The following is a 25,036-nucleotide window of genomic DNA, read 5'->3' as shown; positions in this document are numbered from 1 at the left end:
TCCTCATCGTCTTTCGGCGATCGGAGGCACCAGATGAAAGACCTCAACGCCCTCGCGCGTCCTGAGGCAAGTAAAAGACCTTCTCGCCGTCGAGCGAGTGCAGGCGAGAAAGAGAAAAAGTCCTCCGTGTTTCTGGGAGCGAGAAGATGTAACTCCTGAGGCAATGTAGAGGCAAGTTAAAAGACCTCCTCGCCGTCGAGCGAGCGCAGGCGAGAAAGAGTAAAAGTCCTCCGTGTTTCTGGGAGCGAGAAGATGTAACTCCTGGGGCAATGTAGAGGCAAGTTAAAAGACCTCCTCGCCGTCGAGCGAGCGCAGGCGAGAAAGAGAAAGGTCCTCAGTGCATCCAGGGGGGAGGAGATGTACACCCTGGGCAAGTTGAGGCACCAGATAAAGTCCTTCTCGCCGTTGAGCGAGTTCAGGCGAGTTAAAAGACCTTCTCGCTTACGTGCGAGCATAGGCAAGATAAAATCCTTCTCGTCTCGAACGAGTTCAGGTATGGCGAAGAGGGTGGAAGAAGCTTGAAAGGTGGCTAAGGTAGGTTCGAAGAGAACGCCTAGTCAGCCGGTCTTTTGCTCTGAAGTTCAGGGGGGCAAAGGAAGATCCCAAAGGGCGCTTCTACCCTAGATAAAGAAACGATTGCCAAAGCATGAGGCTAGGAAAGGCTGATGTTACCAAGAGGTCTTGGCGATCGGGAAGAGTTTAAACGACGGCGAGAAGGTTGAAAGACTTGTTTGATAAAGCAGGTCGAGTGGGACGTTGTTTGAGCCAATGATTGAGTTACAGTTCGTTGCTTGAAGGGTATTCTTGCAATAAGGTTAGTTGCCTTAAGGGTACAAGTTGTTTAAAGTGATTATTGCTTAAGTTTGAATTGGCTCGAGGCAGTTACGTCAAAAGTCGCGTTTGCAAAATCACTAAGTTAAATCCGACAAAGTTAAACATGCAAAGAAGGTTAAAGCGCTTAAAGGAGTCAGGGGAGAGAATATCCAAGCCTTGTGATTGAAATGAGTATCTGTTAAGAATACATAGGCGCGAGTTTATTACAAGATATATACAAGGGAAATCATAAAGTAGCAGATGAGGTGGAGTTGATTAGTCTTCAGCAGGAACGACCTTTCCATCTACTACTTCGTTGTTCAACGACACCATGCTGAGGTCAAGATCGGGGAATAGGCATGCGAATTGTTCCCGAGCGGCTTCGAATCCAGCAGCCAGAATCTGAGCAGAGTTTAGCTTAAGTTCTTCAATTTGCCCTTGAAGTTCTTCAACCTGTTTCTTGAGCTCTTTGTTCTGCTGCTCCAGCTCTTCAACCTGTTTTCGGAGTTGTTCGTTGGTCTCTTGAGCATGGAGAAGGTCGTCAGTAACCTTCTTGGATTCCGTTTGAGCTTGGGCCAACTCAGCAGCCATCTTTCCTTTCTCCTTGTTTGCCTCGGCGAGATCAGCCATGGCGTCGTCCCTCGCTTTTTCTACTTGCCCAAGTAGTTTCTCCCGGTCGATCGACCTTTGCTCCAGTTTTTGCACCTTAGCGGCGTCAGCTTGCATGCGAGCCTCCAGGTCGACCGCCTTGGCACGAAGGGGCACAATTTTGCTTTCTAGCTCAACTTTCTCTTGGGCAAGATCATGAACTTTGCGGCGAAGGTCAGCAGCTTCCTTGCGCGCCAACCTGAGCTCGGTACTCATTGCATCCTCCACTCGGGAGTGTTCGATTTCTGCGAGCGTCAGGTTGAAGGATAACTTCTCCACCTCGACCTTCATAGTGCTGTTTTCGGTCTTGAGGTTGAAGAGATCGTCTTGAAGCCTCCTGGTGGAGCTCTCCACGGCCCTGGTTATGATCGCGAGGATATCCTCTGCTATGGTTTTCAGTTTGGCGGTTAGAGGTTCCCACATCCTTGTAACTTCGAGGGAAAGGTTTGCTGCTTGGAGAGGCGCCAGGGGGGCTTGTTGAGGGTTCTCGCCGCCACCTTCCTTAGCAATATCTTCAGTGGTTGCTTCATGGCGTGGCGACGCAATCGGGGATTCGGTAATCAGGATTGGAGAGGTATGAGCCACCTCATCCCCGATTGGAGCATTTTCTGCAACTGAAGCGTTTGAAGGGGGGCCCCCTCCTGCTGACACGTATGGCGTAGAGGCGCTTGGGGGGTCCTCCAAGAAATTTGGCTCTTGGGCCTCAGCTGCAGGTGGCGCAGTGGCCAGTGGAACCGCTTGGACTGGTGATGAAGGAGCTTGTGGTGTTGGCGATGAGGGAGGAGGAACAGGCGTTGATGGTGGTGTTGAGGTTGGAAGAGGGGGTGGGGCAGGTGGTGAAGATGGTGCCACCCTTTTCCTCTTCGTAACGAGGCCATCCTCAGTGACCTCGTCGTCCTCTTCCTCCTCCTCTTGGATGACTTGGGGGGCTTTCCTTCTGGGTCTCTTAAGGACCAACTTTTTGCGTTGGGCGGGTTCCTTCGGTGGTGATCGCCCATGGACAATGGCGGCCTCCACCACTGAGTTTGGTACCGTTTGGGAACCGCTCGCCAACTCGTGGTTTCGGGCGAGCGCCTTCAACTCGGAGAGCATGTTCCTGGGCAACATGTCGTCTGCATGGAATGAAAATGCGCGAGTTAACTCAAGGGAAACGAATAAGTGCATAAGTGTAATAAAGCAGCAAAGCAGGTAGTATATGCAGGAAAGGTAAAACCAAAGTCTTGCGCATAACGCACAAGACGCCCAGAAACAGCTAAAACAGAAGCAATATCAAGACGAGGGTGTAATGTCCTAACCTATTCGGATATCTAGCTGGTCTTCGTAGAATTCGAAGCATATCAAGGTGGCGGTGAGGAATGATACATTGGCGTCCGCCACCTTCTTCCAGAAGAGACAAAGGTCTCTGTCCAAAGCTCCCATGCTATCAGGACTTCTGGGCCTCCTGAAGCAGCTCTTGGACTCCTTTTTCCCCTTGTCCACCCAGTACAAGGGGAAACCGTCAAGAAGAGAGGTGTCCTTGTCGTTTGCACGTACTTGGACAAATTTCCCCTTCCAGTCTTTGTACGATTGCTGGAAGATGGTAAAGATGGACCTCCCAGCAATCGCGTTCAAGCTGACCCACAGGCGGTCTCCTGGGTGCTTGGCCTCGAAAAGGAACAAAAACACGTCCACCGACGCGGGCAACCCCAGGTGGGCGCACGTCACTTGGAAGGCTCGAACAAACGCCCAGCTGTTGGGATGAAGCTGGGCGGCAGCAATGTTGAGCTCAGTCAGAAGTTCCCTCTCGAATCGAGTGAAGGGGAACCTGAGCCTGACCTTCTTGAACAGAGTCGTATAGACAAAGCAGAAGGGCCCGTCGGCGCTTACTTTGTCATCAGCACACACGGGCAGGTCGGCGGGGCAAGGCAGCACCATCATTTTTTCGTCGTGCTCCTTGTGAAACAATTGGTAGACCTCATCTCCCTTAGTCAGCCGCAAGACTGCTCCCGCGGTGTTCACAGAGGACGTCTCTTTTAGGAGGGTTGGGGTGGCCCAGGGATATAATGTTTTGAAGTCTGGCAGAGGGACGGGGGCTCCTCCAGCATTAGGTGGAGTCGCCTGGGCCAGGGCAGATTGGGAAGATGCAGGCCTCTCAGCCTGCGAAGAGGAAGCGCCACGAACTTGTGTTGAGTCGTGTGCTTGTGAAGGAAGGTTTCGTGCTGATGGAGGGGGGTTCGGGGTAATCTTGGTGCGAGTCATGATGGCAGCTGCAAAGGAAGAAGAAAGGAAAAATGATCAGGGGGGTTACGAAGGCTGACTCGATCATAGAAGGAAGGTGAAAGACGAACGAATGTGAGTTCGTTGCGACGATCGACAAAGCCCTAAGTTACACAGAAAGAGAAATGGAAAAACAACCCACAGCGTATGCACCAAGCAGTTACAGGATGATGCGAATCGGTGAAAATGCAAGGAAAACCAGCAGATGAAGGAAAGTAATTACCTTTCGATGATCAGGAAGACGATGGAGGAAGATGGTGATCTGGAGCGTTGAAGAGCGTTGAGAGTTTTCGCAGAGGGAAGTTAGAGCGTTTGCAAACACGAAGAAAGTGATGGAACAGTGGAACGAAATGGGTTTAAGGGTTTTCGAAATGGTTTTAGGAAGCGCTAACGGCAGATAAAGAGAGCCGTTGATGAAGCCACGTGTTGAACGATGAGTGAAGGGTTTGGTGGAGCGTCAGAGCAGCAGAAAGTACAATCGCTTGGAATTCTGCGTCAGTGCCACGTAGATCGATGTTAACGAAGGCTCTTTCAGTCTTTTCGCTAGACAAGTCTTCCTTAAGACTGGGGGGCTTGTGTACCGCCCTGGTGATCGGGTGTGATGACGTGGCATCCTGCTACAGTGTAGGCGTGTTGACAAGACGCCAGGTTGGCAGAAGGGAAGGAAGTCGGGGGGCACGTGTAGTCGCCAGTTGTTGAGCTGGCGTGTTCCGATTTCCAGCTTACCAGAATAGGCGATCGCCAGGTTGAAGATGAAGTCGCCAGATGTAGACCCAGGCGACCAAGCGGTCGGAGATCGCCAGAGCGAGCACATCGCCGAAGATGAAGGAGAAGCAGATTATGAAGGCGGCCGGCGAGACCACAGGGAAGGTGTATGAAGGCCCTAACTCGCCAGTTCCAGTAGAGATCGCACTCCTAAGTTAGCTATGCACTGGGCAGTACCATGCATAAGTAACTTAGCCAAAATGAGAGTAGAAGCAGCGCCAAGTCAGGGAGCCTCCAGATGATGGCACGTGTACAGTTGGATGCGAGCCACGTGTCCGAGTCTGTAACTGCCAGGAGAGAGAAAGCCACCAGGTATATAAGAGTTCTTAACAAACTTTCTGAGGTACGCACGTTCAGTTCATACACTTTACGCTTGCGAGTGATAGAGCTGATTGTGAGAGAGGATTTGCACGGTTCTAGTTCTCTTAGTTTTTGGTGATACCGTCACTGACTTGAGCGTCGGAGTGCGATCGGCCGCAGCGGCGCCGTATCGTTTCTTTGCAGGTTCTTGAAGTAGATCCCGGAGAGGAACGAAGGTGAGAAGCGGTGCGCACGTCGATCCTTTGACGAGGCATTCTCCAGCGTTCCAGTCAACAGGCAGGATCATAAGTGCTCTTTTACAAATCAGGAGGCCTGAAGGTTGTTCAGATAGAAGTATCTTTTCATTTTTTTTCAAATTTTTGTCCTATCCGAATGACCTTGTGGGAATGAACACCCTTCTCCCACGCTTCAGTTGTGTCCCTGAGGACTTTCTCTTGATTTTCTAATATATTTTTTTCATTTTATCTATTTTGTTTCATTTGTACTTGGTCCTTTACCACTTGTGAGGGTGATAAAGGATAAGTATAAACTTCTTTTCCCTATGGGTAAAAGTAATTTCGTTGGTAAGACCATTATGGATAGTTTTTTGTCAAATTGTCATGTTCTTCCCAATAAGACGTGGCAAACTGCCATGGGTACCACATCACATAAAATTTCATCTTTATAATTCCCCATAGAAAAACTGACTTTTACCCACTTATCTACAGTTAAGTCTCCATCTTCATTTGGTCATTGAAGTTTGTAAGGTTTTGGATGGGGTATAACTTGTAGATCAAGCTTTTCGACCAACCTAGTGCTACAACAATTGCAGCAAAATCCACTATCCATAATGAGAGAACAAGTGTTTTCTAAAACTTTACATCTTGTGTGAAAGATGTTCTCTCTTTGTGTTTCATGATTCATGCTAGGTTGATTGTTGAGGGCTTTTCTAATCATCAATAATTCCCCACACATGGATATGCCCCTCACTTTCTTCTTTTTCTTCTCCCCCGCTAGACTCATCATCTTGGCTGCTATATTCATCCCTCCCTCTTCAAATCATTCCCTTGTTGGATTTCTCGGGGAAAAAACTTTGGAGTCTCGGGGAGTTTTCTGACACTTCTACTAGTATCATGGCGTCTGACCCGTACACCAGACTGAAAGGCGTCTCTCTCGTTGTTGACTAGAGAGTGGTGTGGTATGACCACAAGATTCTGGGAGTTTCTTCCGACCAACCCCTTTTTGCCTTTTCAAACCTTCTCTTTAGAACTCTTAATAGGACCCTGTTGGCCGACTCAACATGGCCATTCGTTTGGGGATGTTCAACTGAGGCGAAAATCTGCTTGATCCCTAACTCCGTGCATAGTTTCCCGAGTTTTCGACTTTCAAATTGGGTTCCATTGTCTGAAACCAGGTGTCTAGGAATTCCAAAATGACATGCAATATTCTTCCATACGAAATGTTGGACTTTGTGAGCAGTTATCTGGGTAACCGGCTCAGCTCCAATCCACTTGGTGAAATATTCAATAGTAATGATGAGGTACTTCATTTGATGTAGGGCTAAAGGGAATGGGCCCAAAATATCAATTCCCCAAGTATGAAAGGGCCATGGACTGGAGATAGACCGCAACTCCTCTAGCGGTGAGTGGCTCAAGTCGGCATGCTTCTGACATTGTTCACATCTCTTAACATATTTCATACAATCCTTCTTCATCGTCAGCTAGTAATACCCTGCTCGAATGACTTTCAAAGAGAGAGCTCGCCCGCCGATGTGAGTGCCACAAATGCCCTTATTTTGTTCGGACATTATCCGCACGCATTGGTCTCCACTTACGCAGGTGAGGAGTGGATGAGTATAACCGTATCGGAGGAGATAACCATCCACTAGGGTGTACCGGCTTGCGTTCTTCTTGACAATCTTGGCCTCTATGGGTTCGGAAGGGAGTAGTCCATCGACTAGATATCAAACGTACTATGTTAGCCAAGTGTTTGCCGAGCTTATCAACAGGATCTCAAGGTGGTCGTCTTCGAGAGGCCCCTGGATGGTCGTCCTTGGTTACCTCAGGGTTTCCTGTATCACATACCAGTGTTGTCCCCCTTTCCTCGAGTTGGGCAATCTGGATTGTAGGTCTGCTCGAGAGTTTTGTTCTCTGGGAACATGAACAAGGTCAAAATTAGAGAAAGAAACTCTTAGAATCTTACATACCCGAGATATGAGGCTAGCTACAGGTCTTTAGCTTGATACTCGTCGGAGACCTGCCTCGTTACGAGCAGCGAGTTGCTCTTCACTAACAAGCGATGAGTTTTAAATTCCTTTTCCAACAACATTCCTATTATTGGGCCTTGTACTCGGCCTGGTTGTTACTCGCCTTAAATGCGAACCTAAGGGATTGCTCGATTAGGACCCCATTTGGTCCCTCCAGTATGATGTCGGCTACGCTTCCTTGTTGGTTGGAGGACCCATCAACAGAAAGGATCCATAGGAAATTATCTGGATCGAGTTCGGAGCCTTTGGGTGAGAGCTCTGTCATGAAGCATGTGTATACCTGGCCCTTGATCGGTCCACGCAGCTCATAGTGCATGTCAAATTTTGATAACTCTATGGCCCACGTACCATCCTCCTTGCAATATCAAGTTTCTAGAGGACCTTCCGGGTAGGTAGGTCGGTCATTACCACTACGGTGAAACTTTGAAAGTAGTGGCATAGTCGTCGAGCTGTTAACACTACTGTCAAAGCTGCCTTTTCGATAGTCTGGTACCGAATCTACGAACCCTGCAACACTTTACTTATAAAGTAAATTAGTCTATGTGCCTTCCCTTCCTCTTGTAAGATAATCGAGCTTATGGCTCGGTCGGTTACTGAAAAGTACAAATGAATAGGAAGTCCCGAAGTAGGCTTGCTAAGAATAGGTGGATTAGCCAAGTATTCTTTAACTTGATAAAAGCCTTTTTCACACCCGTAGGTCCAAATGAAGCGGTCGTTCTTCTTGAGGCATTGGAAATAAGGATACCCGTTATAGCCACTAGCCGATAAAAAATGCATTAGGGCAGCCATGCGCCCAGTTAATCGTTGTACCTCCTTAATACAAACCAAGACAACAAGAAGATGACCAAGGATGCACATTATGAAAGGTCATCTCAACATTCAAGTGAAGACCTCACCAGAGGGAGAAATGGACAAAGACTAGAGCATCTCAAGTTCTTCCTACTGGTCTTCTTAAGAAAAAAATAAGTTTTAAATAATTTGGGCTCACTTTGGGGGTCCAAATAACAAATATAAGCTAGAATAAGGTACCTTTAGCATGATAGGGGGTGTGGGTAGCATTTTAGCTTGTTCTTAGCCCTTTTGGGAGGCATTTTGACCTAGTTTCTAGAAGGACAAGCCTAAGATGCGGGTTTGACTTAGTCAAACCCTAAGGCTGCCCATTTTTTCCATTTTCCCATCCTAAGGCTCCTTCACCTATAAATAAGAGGCTTACCTAGTGTATTTTACAAGTTGAAATTAATAGAAGAAGAGTTACTCTACACAAATTGTGTGAGGTGTTAGTGAGGTTTAAATCCTCTTAGCATTTAGGTTTTATCTTGTGAGTATTGAGAGCTCTCAAGTGGCGGCTATCTTCACTTATCTTGAAGGCCAATCACACTCCAAGTGGCGTGTTCCACTTCTCAAATCCATCACATAAGCTTTCTCCTTCCTTCATCTATTCTTCCATTGTCATTCCATTTTTACTCTTTGTATCATGTTCTTGTTTGGTTTTCATTGTTTCTATTCGGCAATTCTATTTTGGTTTCTTTCCCTTGTTCTTTAATTTCGCACCTTCTAGCATCATTTTCACCTTATAATTGTCTTTTCCTTTTGCCTTTGTGAAATGAACCTTCACATCTGCTTAACCACTTGGTTAAGTTAATGTCCAGTGGGGATTTTCCTAAGGTCTTCACTATTAAATTCCTAAAATCTCAATCTAAGTAAAGTGTCACTCCATAAATTGAACAATCCTAAAATCAACTCACATCACTCCTTTACACTGGTTGGGCTTCTCACCTCCATGATCGCTACACATTTATCAGGGTTTGCCTCTATTCCTTTTTCAATTACTAGGAAACCAAGGAACTTCCCTGCTCGGACACCGAAAAGACATTTATCTGGGTTGAGCTTTAAGTTGTGTCTTGCTATAGTGGCGAATAATTCCTTTAGGTCGAAAACATGCACATCCACCTTCGATGAGGTGACAACCATGTCGTCCACATATGCTTGGACATTACGACCAAGCATTGAAAACATGATTCGGTCTATGAGTCTCTGATAAGTTGCCCCCACACTCTTCAATCCCAAAAGCATGACCTTGTAACAATAAATGGCGACCTCGGCCATGAAAGTTGTCTTACTCTTGTCCTTCGGGTGCATCTGAATCTGGTTGTACCCCGAGAAGGCATACAAAAAACTTAATAGGCCACAATGCAAGGCGCTATCAACCAAGGAGTCTATGCTTAGCAAGGGGTAGGGATCCTTGGGACAAGCTTTATTCATATCAGTGAAATCGACGCACATCCTCCACTTTCCACTTGTCTTTCTTACCATACAACGTTCGCTAGCCACCCGAGATATTACATTTCCCTTATGCGGCTAGCTGCGAGGTGTTTTTGGAGTTTCCTCTTGCATGGCGAGGCATTTCTCCTCATTGAATTTCCTTCGCTTCTGAACTATGAGCTTAAACTTCTTGTCCATAGTGAGTCAATGGCACAGAAGTCTGGGTCAATCTTAGGCATGTTGACGGATGACCATGCGAAAGTATTCATATTCTTTGAAATGACTTCAGCAATTTTATCCTCCAGCTCCTTACAAAGTGAGGCCCTGAGCTTGAACCTTTTACCATTTATCGCCAATTCCCAAACATCACCAACGTGCCCGGGTCGCCTTTCGTCGCAAGGATCAGCCTCCAAACTTGGTCCTCCCACCTGGCTGGTGATTGTGTAGGTTCCCCTATGATTTTTCAATCTTCTCTCGTAACATATTCGTGCCATCTTTTGATCTACCCTCATCGTGATTACTTTTCCTTCGGGTGAGGGCAACTTCATCTTCATGTGGGCGGTAGAGGTCACCGCGCCAACCTTGTTTAAGGAAGGTCACCCGAAAATCAGGTTATACGCGGAAGGGGTATTAACAACGATGTATTTTTTACTGTGATCATCCTTGTTGCGTTTTCATCAGAGAAAGTTGCCCTTAACTTGACATACCCTCGCACTTGCACTTGGTTATCTGCGAAATTGATGAGCCAACCTTCATATGGCCTCAGCTGATTAAGGGAGATTTATAAATTTACGAATGTTCCCCAAAACATTATGTCAGCCGAGCTTCCTTGGTCGATGAGGAACATGTGTACATTTCGTCGTACAGTGATGACTGATATCACTACATGATCATCTTCGTGGGGGAACATGTCTTTTGAGTAGGACGATGTGAAACGAAGAGAGGGCTCAGAGGATTGGTTAAACTTCTTTATGTCCAGGGACATCATAGCTCAGGCATAGTGTTTGCATCTAGACGTTGAGTTTCCTCCTTCAAAGAACCCACCTATAATGGTATTCAAATCACCAAGGATCGGAGTTTCATGGTTTAGCTCTTGGGGTGTGACTTCCTGATACAAACCGACAAATGACTAAGGACACAACAAGCACTTTCCAAAAGGGTCAATCATCTCAAGATACAAAGGCAGGCCCCACCAAGCCTCAAGAAAGAACCAGCAAAAGAAGAAGAAGATATAAACCCGAATATCAGAAGTTCTTCCTTTTGTCTTCTTAAAAAATAGAATATATTTGTAAATAATTTGGGCTCACTTTAGGGGTCCAAATAGCAAAGATAGGCTAGAATAAGGTGTCTTTAGCATAATAGGGGGTGTAGTTATCATTTAGCTTGTTCCTAGCCCTTTAGGAAGGCAATTTGATCTAGTTTCTAAAAGGACAAGCATAGGGTGCGGGTTTGACTAAGGCTGCCCATTTTTTCCCTTTTCTCATCCTACTCCTCTTACTTGTTTTCCAAGGCTCCTTCACCTATAAATAGTTGGCCTACCCATTGTATTTTACAACTTGAATTTGAATGAAGTAAAGAAACTTTGCACAAGTTGTGTGAGCTCTTAGTGAGGCTTATGTCCTCTTGGGTTTGAGGTCTTATCTTGAGTGATTAGGAGGTTCTCAAGTGGCGGCTAACACACTCATCTTGGAGCACATCTTCCTCCAAGTGGCATGACATTTCTGACCCACCACCATAAGTTTTCTCATTCCATTTCCTTCCATTTATCCATTCCATTTTATGTGTTTGTATCTTAGTTTCTCTTCCTTGTTGTTCTTGGGTTTCGCTCATAATCATGAGTATGATGCATCATTTGCAGACCATGACCACCATTGATGTTAACCTTGTCTCCATTTTCAATTCGGTAATTGCATCTCAACCTCACCATATCTTATTTTTCATCTTTGCCTCTGTTAAGTGAACCTTCACACTTACTTAACTACTTGGTTAAGTTCGTGTCCAGTGGGAATCTTCCTTAGGTCTGTTAGAATGGATGGCTTTAAACTAGAGGGGGGGGGGTGAATTGTTTAAAGAGAATTTTCGTAAACTTTTAAAAACAAGAATAAATTTATCTCAGGAAACAATTGATTAATAAATTCAGTTCGCCAAAATAGCAAGCAAAAGCTGCAGAACCAGAAAAGCAATCGGTTGTTTCACAGAAACAATCGGTTGTTTATACCAGCAAACAACAAATAAAACTGAATTTAAAGAGTTAGAGATAGAGAGATTGTACACAGTTGTTTATACTGGTTCACTCCAAACCCAGAGCTACATCCAGTCTTCTCAGAACCCTGAGGAAATCCACTAAGCAACCACACCTTGATCACTTACACAACAACCAAGAGAATGACCTTGAACACCTCAAGAAACACACTCTCCTTGGTCAACACACTTACACCAAGATTGCTGATCTTGATCCCTCAAGAACACACAGCCAATCTTAGCAAACACAGAAACGAAACTTGTCTTTACAGAGAGTACAAGGATTACACTTGTTACAGAAGATAATCTGAAATCAATACAAGCATAATCCTATTCCACAACTTTGATCAATCACACACTCTTAGCAATCTCAGCTCTTTGAAAAACTCAAAAACTCTTAGTGAAAACTTGTCAAAGATTGATTGTCAAATCTGTTTTTCTGAATTTATTCAAAGATGTAGTTTGTTATCAATCTTAACAAACTCTTAAATTGCATTAAAAGATTGGTCAAAACATTTAATGACTGGAGCGTAAGCAGTTAAATCATTTAAAGCTCAGTCAAAGATAAAACAGTTTTTCTGTTATGGTCCCAAAACAAACAATCAGTTGTTTCCTCGAATCAATCGGTTGTTTTTGTACTTAACAGTTCAACCATTTTAAAAACAGTTTTCAATCTTTTTCTCAAAACACCTAAGTATAAACAATCGGTTGTTTCGACAAAACAATCGGTTGTTTTAACATAGTTTGAAAACATTTTACTTTCACAAAGATTGAGATGCTTATGCTTTAGATTTAATCAACGGGTGGATTACAACATTTAAACTACCCCAAAACTAAGTTAAACCAGCACAACAACACCAAGCACAGCAGAGGCTTCAACATCCTTCAAAGGATTTGGATTCTTCAAAGCTTGAACACCACTTGATTCAACAATCTCCCCCTATTTGATGAAGACAAATCCCTTATGCTTGTGTTGTACCTGATTAAATCTGAAGCAGTTCCTGCAATAGAACTTTGAACAAAGCATAAAAATTTTGATATTTGGTTAGCACAGATAAACAGTAATAAACTTCAGAACTAAATATCAGAAAAATATTACTTATCCCAAACTGTTTTAACTACAATAAAAAGAAACTTAAATACAACATAAACACAACATATATCTCCCCCTATTTGTCTTCACAAATAGACAAAGAGAAGAGATAAAAACAAGATATTGTTTTGATTACATCAGAAATAAAGCAGTAATAGTAGAAAGAAAGAAATTTAAAAAACAGATATAACAGCCAAAAAAACAATCGATTGTTCCGATAACCAATCGGTTGTTTTGCCTTCATTCTTCTTCATTAGCAAACTGAAGATCAAATATTTGATTCTGGACAGCTTCAATCTATTCATCCAGAGTCATAAATCTTGCATCCATGTTGTCAAACCTGGTGTCAATCCTTTGGAAATTACTAACACAGAGATCATGGAGGCTCCTTTGATTTTCAGCAAAGCTATCAAGCCTATTCACCATGAGTCTTTCAAAAGAAGACATGGTTTGCAACCTTTCTCCTTGATTTCCAGCACCAACACTTGGTCCAGCATCTTGAGAATCTTCAGGTGGATCTTCATGTTGAACATCCATATCAGCAGGTTCATCTTGTTCAAGATTAGCAGCACCACTAGGTGAGGCACCATGATCACCATCCTTGCTTATCCATTTTCCACCTACTTTTGTAAAACCCATTTTGCTTAGTGATCCATTGTTCAACTCTTGAGTTGACTTGACCAACTCAGATGTTTCATCTTCAAGTTTTACTGCAAAATATAGTAGAAATTTAGATACCAAAACAGCATATGGATAATGATAATCACCTAACCTCATGGCTTTTTGCATGTGCTCTTTGATGATGTGGATCCAATTGATAATGATTTTCTTGGTGATGCAGAAGATATATACCGGATCTTCTTCAGTTAAAACAGAATGATTACTCCCCTTTGGAGTTAGAATCCAAGTTACAATGAGAACAAACAATCTCTCATCAAGCTTCAAACCTCCAATCGAGCATGTAGTTACTTGAGCATGTTGATTCTTCAAGCAACTCTTGTAGAATTGGATTTTGTTAAAATCCTCCACCACTCTAAGGTTTCCCTTGTTGATTGTAAGACCAAATAACTTGAGACCAGCAACAACAGTCCATACTTCATGAGTTATCTCCATTTCTACACCCTTCACATGAGAAACTAGATTGTTTCCCTCAAACTTTAGGTTTGTGTAGAACACCCTCACTAAATCTGGATATATGTTTCCCTTCATCTCCAGGAACTTTATGAGAGATTGATCCTTGAGCAGCCTTCTCACTTTATCAAGCTTTTAACTTTTCATCCAATCAAAGCATACAACCTTGGGGTTGTTTATCTTCTTGATACTTGTTTCATATCTATACTTCTCAATAAGATCATTGTCCCCAGAAAACCAGCCTTCTAGCCTTCCTCCAGACCTTACAGCCCTGGTTTTGACTCTTTTTGAGGTGGGAGGAGTTTATTCCATGATGGCAGAGAAGAAAAATAGAGAAGAACTCACTTCACAGATTTTTTGCAAGAGATGTTGCAATTGGTTGTTCTTGTGGAAGAGATAAGTTGCACCAGTTTTTATAGCAGAAAAAGAATCAATTAGCATTCAATTCTATTTAGTGGGTACCTGATTTTCAGAGAGAGAGGACTTGACTCTGCTCTGCACAGAAAACGTTAGAAAAAGCTGAGAATCACATGGTCTTCTCATGTGATCTTTGACTAGTCATTAAGGCTCTTGAATTTCCAAGATTTTGGAATATTTTCCTTTATGACTGTTGTAACTTCTCTCTGAACATAATCAGCTTTCAGCACAGATTCTTTGACCAAGATTCTCTCTTTGAATTGAACTGCAACGGATAGAAATTTAAAATACCAAATTAAAACAATTTCTTCATAATGCTGTCAGACCCAAAACAATCGGTTGTTTTTCTGCAGCAGTTAAAACGGTTTTTGAATTTTAATCATGAGCAGAAGGATTTCAAAGCGGATGACATTGATCAATATAAAAAGATTGTTTAACCATGTGAAAGAACAGAAATTAAAACAAATAAAGGAAAGTCTTATCCTTATTTTAATTCAACAATGAGTCATGTGCTTTATGATCAAGAAGCCTCTTTTCACTGTTCAGGTCCTTTGCACAGCATTGATTCAGCTTCAATGACTGTCTTTTTCTTCAAGAATTTGATCAGATGACTCAGTTCCTCCTTTTTCTTTAGATTTCCTACATAAAAGATTTCAAGCGGCAAGATTTGGTCCCCTTACAAATTTGGGTCCGTTTGACTTTTCTTTGCAGTTAGAAACTTCACATCCCTGAGGAATCCATTTCATAAAACCTCTTGGAATAGAATATTTCCTTATTTTACAGAACCTAACAGAGTGGCCTTTCTTCATGCAGTAAAAGCATGTAACAACTGGTTGTTTCGTCTTAACAATCGGTTGTTTTTCTGATTTTCTTGAAATTTGTTTTGAAAACTTATCTTGCTTGTTCTGTGGATTAAAGCCTAAACCAGCCTTTCCAAAAACACAGCTTTGAGATGCCAAGACATTCTCAAAGTTAGATTTCCCCTTTGAAAGCTTGTCCACAGTTTCAACAAGATAGTGAACCTTTTTCTCAAGATTTTCAAAATTTTCGCAAATGAGAGTATCACACTTGCAAGAAGCATTTTTGAAATGGTTTTCCAATTTTTCAAAATCACTTTTTGTTTTTTCCAGATCTTCTTCAAGTGATTTAACTCTCTTTTCAAGCCAACTGTTAAGATCTTTCAATCGGTTGTTTGAAAGAACCAATCTATTAGCTTCATCATGTGTTTCTTGAAAAGCTTCAAGTAATTCACTGTAATTTTGTTCATTTAAGGAAGCACATGAACTTACGTCACTTGAGCTGCAAGATTCATCATCATTCTCAGCTACCAAGCATATGTTTTCTTTCTCATCTTCACTTGATGAAGAACTTGATGATGACACCTCATTTTCATCTCAAGCTATGTAGGCTCTTTTTGTCTTGCCTTTCTTCTCTTTGTAGCTAGACTTTTTCTCTTTGCTCTTGTTTGGACAATCTGCCTGTATATGACCTTGCTCACCACAACCAAAACAAGTATAGTTATTTGAATTGAAATCATTGGATTTCTTGTTTCCATACCTATCTTTGTTGTTGTCTTTGTTGCGGTTTCTCTTTAGGAATTTGCTGAACTTTCTTAACAGCAAGCTAAGGTTTTCCTCATCACTATCATCACTGGAATCTTGCTTTCCCTTGTGCTTGGATGCTTTCAAGGCTATGCTCTTTGTGTGCTTATCTTCACTCTCTTGAACATTGAGTCTATTCATCTCTAGCTCATGTTCCCTAAGCTTTCCAAACAAAGAAGCAACACTTAATGATGTTAGATCTTTAGATTCGAAAATAGCAGTTACCTTTGGTTGCCATGCTCTATCAAGACATTTCAAGATCTTGATGTTCAGCTCTTCTTTATCAAAGGTTTTGTCAAGGCTCATAAGGTGATTGATGATGTGCGTGAATCTTTTCTGCACCTTAGAAATTGTTTCTCCTTTAAGCATTCTAAACATTTAATACTCTTGGATAAGAGCATGCTTTCTAGCTCTTTTCACCTCATTTGTTCCTTCATGAGTGAATTCCAAAGTGTCCCACATTTCTTTTGATGATTTGCATTGCGAGACCCTGAAAAACTCATCAGAATTTAAAGCAGAGGTTATAATATTTTTGGCAATGCAATCGAATTTGGCCTTTTTGCTTTCTGCATCAGTCCATTGAGACCATTGTTTCTCAATGAAAGATCCATCCTTTTCAAACATTGGGACAAAAGGACCATTTTCAATTGCATCCCAAATTCCTTTGTCAAGAGATTCCATAAATATTTTCATTCTTACTTTCCAAAACTGGTAATTCAAACCACAAAACAAAGGTGGTATGTTAATTGAAGCACCTTCCCCAAAAGGTAGTCTATCAGCCATTAAACAAGATTTTTAGGATCAACTTGAAAAACTTTCAAGAACCAAGCTCTGATACCAATTGTTAGAATGGATGGCTATAAACTAGAGGGGAGTGAATTGTTTAAAGAGAATTTTCGTAAACTTTTAAAAACAAGAATGAATTTATCTCAGGAAACAATTGATTTAGAAATTCAGTTCGCCAGAAAAACAGAATCCTATTCCACAAACTTTGATCAATCACTAACTTTCAGCAATCTCAGCTCTTTGAAAAACTCAAAAACTCTTAGCAAAAAACTTGTCAAAGATTAATTCTCAAATCTATTTTTCTGAATTTATTCAAAGATGTAGTTTGTTATCAAATCTTAACAAACTCTTAAATTGCATTAAAAGATTGGTCAAATCATTTAATGACTGGAGCGTAAGCAGTTAAATCATTTAAAGCTCAGTAAAAGATAAAACAGTTTTTTTTTCTGTTATGGTCCCAAAACAAACAATCAGTTGTTTCCTCGAATCAATCGGTTGTTTTGGTTCTTAACAGTTGAACCATTTGAAAAACAGTTTTCAATCTTTTTCTCAAAACACCTAAGTATAAACAATCGGTTGTTTCATCAAAACAATCGGTTGTTTTAACTTAGTTTGAAAACATTTTATCTTCACAAAGATTGATGTGATTCCACTAGCCATATTGAGAAAGGTTCTTGACCTTCTTAGGAATCACCTTGAGTTGGACATAATAGAGACACTTTTCTTAGAGTTGGATCATTGTTCTAAGACAAGAACTCACCAAAAACTAGTACCAAATCCCAAACTCATTGGATGAACCAATTTTAGTCAAATTGAACCGAACAAAAGAGGTGAAATTAAAAGGAACCGAACAGAAATGATTAAGCACACAAATGAACCGAACAGAATTGAAATTAAAAGGCAAGAACAGAAACAATAGGTGCTGGAAAAACAGAAAAACCGAACCAAAATACTCAAGAACACAAGACAACAAGAGCAATTGAAAGAGAAGGAAGGAAGGAGAAGAGAGTGCTCATGAAGATGGAAGAATGTTGGATGATCTCGCCACTAGAAGTGTGGAATGCTCCTAGATGAGAGTGATGCCGCCACTTGAGGACTCCAATGATCCATCAAGATAAGACTAGAGAAGAAGGCTCCAAAAGCTCTCCAAAGTTCACTCAAAATTTGAGTAGAGTTTTCTTAGATTAATTCCAATCTGAATTTTACAAAGAGAGCACCTCTATTTATAGCCTAAGGTGCTGAAAATGCAAGCTAAAACAATTCAAAATTCCCTCCCAAATCATTCTAGAACCGGCGCCTATTCTATGCATGAGGAAGGTGTGACCCTTTCCTTCACTTTGGCACCTCCTGTTCTACTTCTACACCTATCTACTAATACACCCCCCCAAAGCTCCTAACTAAAGCCTACAAGATGCTAAAACAAAAGAGGTTTCTAATGTTTCCCTCTAAGCATCTTCAACTAAAGAAATTACAAAAAGAGAAAATAAATGTCCTCTAGCTCCCAAAGCTTTGAACATGCTTCTTGTAATCCTTTGAGGTGGACTTTGACCTCCATGGGCGTCTTCTATTTGTGCCTCCACCTCGTCTTGATCTTGTTGATTGGCCTCCATGTCCTCTTGAGCTTGATCTCCATCAAACATTGAGATGCTTTATGCTTTAGATTCGATCAAGGGGTGGATTACAAAACTCAAACTACCCCATAACTATACTAAACCAGCACAGCAACAACATGCACAACCAAGGCTTCAACATCCTTCAAAGGGTTTGGATTCTTCAAAGCTTGAACACCACTTGGTTCAACAATCTCCCCCTATTTGATGAAGACAAATCCCTGGTGCTTGTGTTTGATCTGATTGAATCTGAAGCAGTACCTGCAAAAATAGCATTTAAACTATCCAATGCTTCTTACAACAGCAAGTTATATTTTTACATATTCCAAGCATAAAACATGATAAACAATCGGTTGTTTACACGAAACAATCGGTTGTTTTTACCAGTAGCAGCAGAAAACCTTTTATATCAGAGATTTTAACAGATTATACGGTATCAAATAAAGATATACAAGAACCAATTAATTCTCCCCCTATTTGTCTTCACAAAGAGACTTTAGCATGTATCAAAAACAGATTTAGGAGAGATTATTAAGATCAAGGATACCTAACTCATTTCTTAAGAAGAAAAACCTCTCTTTTGGTAAAGGCTTTGTGAAGATGTCAGCTAACTGCAGTTTGGTCTCCACAAACTTCACTTCACAGTTCCCATTGTTTACATGATCCCTGATGAAATGATGCCTTATCTCAATATGTTTGGTCCTTGTGTGCTGAATCTGATTTTTGGTAAGATTGATGGCAATAGTGTTATCACACATCAAAGGAACCTTGCTGATTTGTAAACCAAAATCTGCAAGTTGTTGCTTGAGCCATAGAATCTGTGCACAACAACTTCTAGCAGCAATATACTCAGCCTCAATAGTAGAGAGAGCAACACATGCTTGCTTCTTGCTATTCCATGAGATTAGGCTTGAGCCAAGAAGATGGCAAGTACCACTTGTGCTCTTTTTATCTAGCTTGTAACCTGCAAAGTCAGAATCTGAATAACCAATTAAATGAATTGGAGAGTGAGAAGGATACCATAATCCTACAGATGATGTTCCTTGGAGATATTTCAGAATTCTTTTTGCAGCTTTGAAGTGAGACTCTTTAGGATTTTCTTGATATCTTGCACATAGACACACCGCAAACATGATGTCCGGCCTACTAGCTGTTAGATAAAGCAAAGATCCAATCAATCCTCTGTATTTTGTTTGATCTACAGTCTTTCCAGCAGCATCCGCATCCATGTAGCAGCTTAATGGCATTGGAGTGCTTGCTTCTTTGCAACTCTTCATTTCAAATTTCTTGAGAATCTCCTTGCAATACTTTGATTGACTTAAGAAGATCCCATCCTTTGTTTGCTTAACCTGCAATCCAAGAAAGAAAGACAGTTCTCCCATCATAGACATTTCAAACTCACCTTTCATTGCAGCCACAAATTCTTCACACAAACTATCTTGTGTAGCACCAAAGATGATATCATCAACATAGATTTGCACAAGCATTATTTCTACATTTGATTTCTTGATGAAGAGAGTCTTGTCTACCATTCCTCTTTCATAACCATGAGATAGCAGAAAGTTGCTAAGCCTCTCATACCACTGCCTTGGAGCTTGTTTCAGTCCATACAAAGCTTTCTTCAACTTGAAGACATGGTTGGGATACTTATGATCTTCAAAGCCCGGTGGTTGATCTACAAATACTTCCTCATTGATGTAGCCATTCAAGAAGGCACTCTTGACATCCATTTGAAAGAGTTTAAAACCACTCATACACGCAAAAGCCAGCAGCAGCCTCATAGCCTCCAATCTAGCAACAGGAGCAAAGGTTTCACCATAATTTATGCCCTCTTCTTGATTGTAGCCTTTTGCAACTAGCCTTGCTTTGTTCCTTGTGATCACACCATCCTCATCTAGCTTGTTCCTGAAAACCCATTTTGAACCAATAATATTCATTTCATTAGTTTTAAGGACAAGAAACGATACCTCATTCCTTGCAAACTGATTCAGCTCTTCATGCATAGCTTCAACCCACTTCTCATCCTTGAGGGCTTCCTCAATTGACTTTGGTTCAATTTGAGAGACAAAAGTTGTGTGCCTGCAGAAGTTTGAGATGGAGCTACGTGTGGAGACACCTTCCTTTATCTGCCCTATGATGTTGTCCACTGACAGATCTCTAGGAATCCTCCATTCTTTGGCCAGCTTACTCTGTTGCAGAATTTCAATCGGTTGTTTCTGCGAATCAACCAGTTGTTTTTCTGCACAGATTTCCAGCTTCTCCAAACTGATGCTCTATTCATCTTCTTCAACACTGGTCTTTGGGATTTGATTGATTCTGCGATCTACCTCATCAAAGACAACGTGAACTGATTCTTCTACAGTCATCAACCTCTTGTTGTAGACTCTATATGCATGACTTGTGAGTGAATAACCAATGAAGATACCAAGGTCTGCTTTCTCATCAAACTTTCCCAAGCTTTCCTTTCCATTGTTGAGGATGAAACAGTTGCAGCCAAAGACTTTGAGATGACTGATGTTAGGTTTCCTTCCATCGAAGAGTTCATATGGAGTTTTCTTCAAAATAGGCCTTATAAGCACCCTATTCATCACATAACAGGAGGTGCTCACTGCATCTGCCCAACAATACTTAGGAAGTGATGATTCACTAAGCATTGTACTTGCAAGCTCTTCAAGAGACCTGTTCTTCCTTTCTACCACTCCATTCTGCTGTGGTGTTCTTGGAGCAGAGAAATTGTGCAGAATTCCCAACTTCTCACAAAATTTGCTAAACTTCTCATTCTGAAATTCTCCTCCATGATCACTTCTAATAGAACCTATGTTGTTGTTCTTTGTATTTTGTAGCCTTCTTGCTAGCTTTTTGAATGCAGAAAAGGCATCACTCTTTGATTCCAAGAAAAGAGTCCAAGTGTACCTAGAAAAGTCATCAACAATAACAAGAGCATAATAAATTCCACCAAGACTCATAGTTCTTGAGGGTCCAAAGAGATCCATGTGAAGAAGTTCAAGAGGTCTCAAAGATGAAACAACATTTTTAATTTTGAAAGAACTTTTCACTTGTTTCCCTTTTTGGCATTGATCTGGTCGGTCATCGGTGGTTGATGACGTCAGCAGAAGACAATCACGTGGACCACTCGTAGGGTGACACGTGGATCGGGTGACAGAGAGATCAGGGAGCAGATCATCCAAAGAGGTGATCGGTGGTCAGTAGTCAAGTGGCCACCGACAGACCAGTTGGCAGAGAAGTCAGGGGACAGATCACCCAGAACGGTGATCGGTGGCCAGTAACCAAGCGGTCATCGACAGATCAGTTCCCAGATGAACACCTGGGGGCAGAACGCGAGAAGCAATAGAGCACCGATCAGTCATCGGATGCATGGTCATCGGGGGCTCGTGTTACACGCAGTTAAGCTGGGGCTCAGCAAGAGCGTTACGCACGGACATCGCATGAACATGTCTCAGAGAATCGTGCTTGAGAGTGGCCTGAGGGGGGCTAGTAAACCGGTCAGTGATTGGTGACTCCCTCAACCCATTACGTGCATGACATCGCGAAGGGGGAATCGTTCGCACAGAGAGCAATGCCTGGTGAGTGAGCTTAGACCAGCCACACCTGGCGTTCTCCTGAGAGTATGCGATTTACCCAGATGAAGGGAATGCGCTAAGTTACTCCGCCAGGGGATAACTTAGACGCGCAGTGAGAAGCGCTAGAGCCTTCAAGTAATGACACGTGTGTGGTTAGTTGCATGCCTCCACGTGTCATCATCTGAGAGGGACGCGGTCCAAACAAAGGTGCACTCCGTGCCGCCGAAGGTATAGACAATCGCAGACACGCGCAGACACTCACGTCCTACTGATTCTGGAGGTACGTTGCCACAGAAAAGCACAACAGGGTTCTGACACATGCCAGAGAGGCATAACAGAATTCTGTTAGGCGTAGGTACAGAGGGAGGCATAAAAGAGAATCAGAGTGAGATTCAGAGGGTAGTTTTTTACACGCTGTTTTTACACACATTGTTTTTCTAGTAATTCTGTGATCTGACTTGAGCGTCGGAGCGCCACCGGCCATAGAGGCGCCACTGTGTGTTTTTCAGGTTCTCAGGGAGGCTATCTGTGGAGCGGACTTGGAGGGCACGTGGTGTCAAGCTGGTGAGGAAGATCGTGACGAGGCAACGCTCTTGCGCTAAGTCAACCGGCAGGATCATTTGGCGCCCACTGTGGGGCACGTGTAAAACGTGATTCCCAACCATAGTTTGTGTTGGTGGTGCTTCGAGTGTTTTCTGTTCAGCTGCTCGCTATCTCAGTCGACTCCTGGAGTTTTTTGTTTGGAGTTCTTTGAGCTACTGAGTTTGCTGCGGAAGGATGAGGACAACGCGCTCCAGTTCAGTTGCACCATCAACCGACGAAGATGCTGTGTCCATGACGCAGGTGATGGACATGATGAGGACGCTGCAGGAGAACGTGGCTGCATCGCGTTCTGAGCAGGAAAGGATGCACGAGGCGCTGGTGGCCTCGCAAGCAAGGAACAAAGAGCTCAACAGGATCAACGAAGAGCTGCGCAAAGCCCTTCAGGAGCGGGAGGAGCGTGCGACAGGGGACAGATCCGCACCCCCATCCCCACCACGCAGTTTCCCTATGCCATTTTCCCAAGAGATCATGGACTCAGTAGTCCCGGCTAGCACTGTGGCAGTGAAAGCGTCTTTCACTGGGGTGGAGGACCCTGAAGCCCATCTCACGGCGTTTCATACTCAGATGATGCTCTCAGGGGGCTCAGACGCGGTGTATTGTAAGGTGTTCATGAGCACCTTGAGCGGAACGGCGTTGGACTGGTTCGTCAGTATACCCACTGGCCATATTACCATGTTCCAACAATTTTCCAAGATGTTTGTTGAGCAGTACATAGTGAACAAGGCGCCACCTCTGGTGTCTTACGACTTGTTTGATATAAGGCAGTACCAAGGGGAGTCCTTGAAGGATTTCCTGAACAGACTCGGGGCTCGGATAGTCCGTTTGCCAGGAAAGGACGAGGAAATGTTCGTGCACGCCTTCAAAAAGGGTGTATTGCCTGGGCCCTTTAGTGAGTCGCTCATCAGGAACCACACCGCCACGTTCGCCGAAATCCGGCGACGTGCTGTGGCTCACATCACCGCTGAGAGCGAGGTCACAGAGAAGAGAGGAAATGTGGCCCCAGCTAAACCGCGCACCCAAACGAGGGTACAACCTCAAAGGGTAATGGAGGCGGCGGCGGGAAAGAGGGATCAAAGGACGCGTCACCTTTACGACCCTAAGAAAAATAGGAGCAAGGGGCCAGGGCGCCCCAGGGGGAGTAATCGCCCCAGGGAGGGTAATCGCCCCCCGAGGTATGAGTTTGTGATGGGTTTGGCTGATTTGATCGCCATCCCAAACATAGCTGCCAGGCTCAAAGTGCCTGAGAAAACGACGGAGAAGATTTTGGGGCCAAAGCCAGACGCATGGTGCGAGTTCCACAAGAGCTTTGGCCACTCTATCAATTCGTGTTTGGCCCTGGGGAACCAGCTCGCCGAGCTGGTCAAATGTGGTTTCCTGAAGGATTACTTGCTAGAGAAGCAAGCGGACCAGGCATCAGGGTCTCAATCGGCGAGCAGCGGAGGGCAACAGCACGAGGTGCCTATCCACGGCGAGATCCACACCATAGTTGGCGGATTCTCCGGCGGAGGGTGCACAACGTCGCAACGAAAGAGGTATGCGAGGTCGATAATGTCGGTTGAAGCCTTCGAGGATCACTCGCCCGACGTGGACATCACGTTCACCGAGGAGGACCGCAGGGACGTGGTGCCTCATGACAACGACCATATTGTGATCTCGCTGGTCACGACGGGAAGGACCGTCCACCGGGTGCTGGTCGACCAAGGAAGCTCAGCAGACGTGATGTTTTGGCCAACCTTTGAGAAGTTACAGTTATCCCCTGATCAGCTAAGACCATATGGGGGCTGCTTGTACGGTTTTGCCGGCGACCAAGTGGAGGTGAGAGGGTATATCGAGCTGAGGACGACCTTCACCGACGGCTTGGCCTCACGAACGGAGAAGGTCAGGTACCTTGTTGTAAACGCCCCATCAGCATACAACATACTGCTGGAGAGGCCAACGCTCAACAGAACAGGAGTTGTGCCTTCGACAAGGCACATGAAGGTCAAGCTGTCGTCTATGGAGGGTATGATCATCACTATTTGCTCCGACCAGAAGGAGGCAAAGAAGTGTTACGAAAACAGCCTCAAGAACAAGAGGTCTGTGTGCCACGTAACCACCACGCCTCCCCCTGGCGTGGAACCGGAACCCCGACGAGCTTCGGATGCGGCGTTAGAAGTGGTCGCCGATGGCAATGTGCCGATGGAGGATATGAAGGCGAGATCCGAGAGAAACTGCTCGGAGATCGCTAGAGAAATCGGTATCGCGAGGGCGCTGATCGCCAGCAAGAAGAAACCTCAGCCAGTAGAGGAGTGGCTCGAGAAGGAGATCAGCGGTAAAGTGTTTAAGTTGGGAAGAACCCTGGATAGCAAGACGCAAGACCAGATCGCTGAGGTAATAAGTAGACACATGGATGCTTTTGCGTGGGCTTCTTCAGATATGCCGGGTATCGACCCCGATTTCTCGTGCCATCGTTTGGCGATGGACCCCCAAGTCAAGCCCACCCGTCAAAGAAGAAGAAAATTCAATGAGGAGAAGAGACAGGCGATCAAAGAAGAGACTCGGCAACTACTGGCAGCGGGCCACATCAGGGAAATCCAATATCCAGAATGGCTTGCTAACGTCGTCCTGGTCAAGAAGAGCAGCGGAAAGTGGCGGATGTGCGTTGATTTTACAGACTTGAACAA

Source organism: Phaseolus vulgaris, chromosome 10, assembly GCF_000499845.2.
Source record: "Phaseolus vulgaris cultivar G19833 chromosome 10, P. vulgaris v2.0, whole genome shotgun sequence".
NCBI lineage: Eukaryota > Viridiplantae > Streptophyta > Magnoliopsida > Fabales > Fabaceae > Phaseolus > Phaseolus vulgaris.
The sequence above is the reverse complement of the archived record's forward strand: the minus strand, read 5'-3'. Positions refer to the sequence as shown.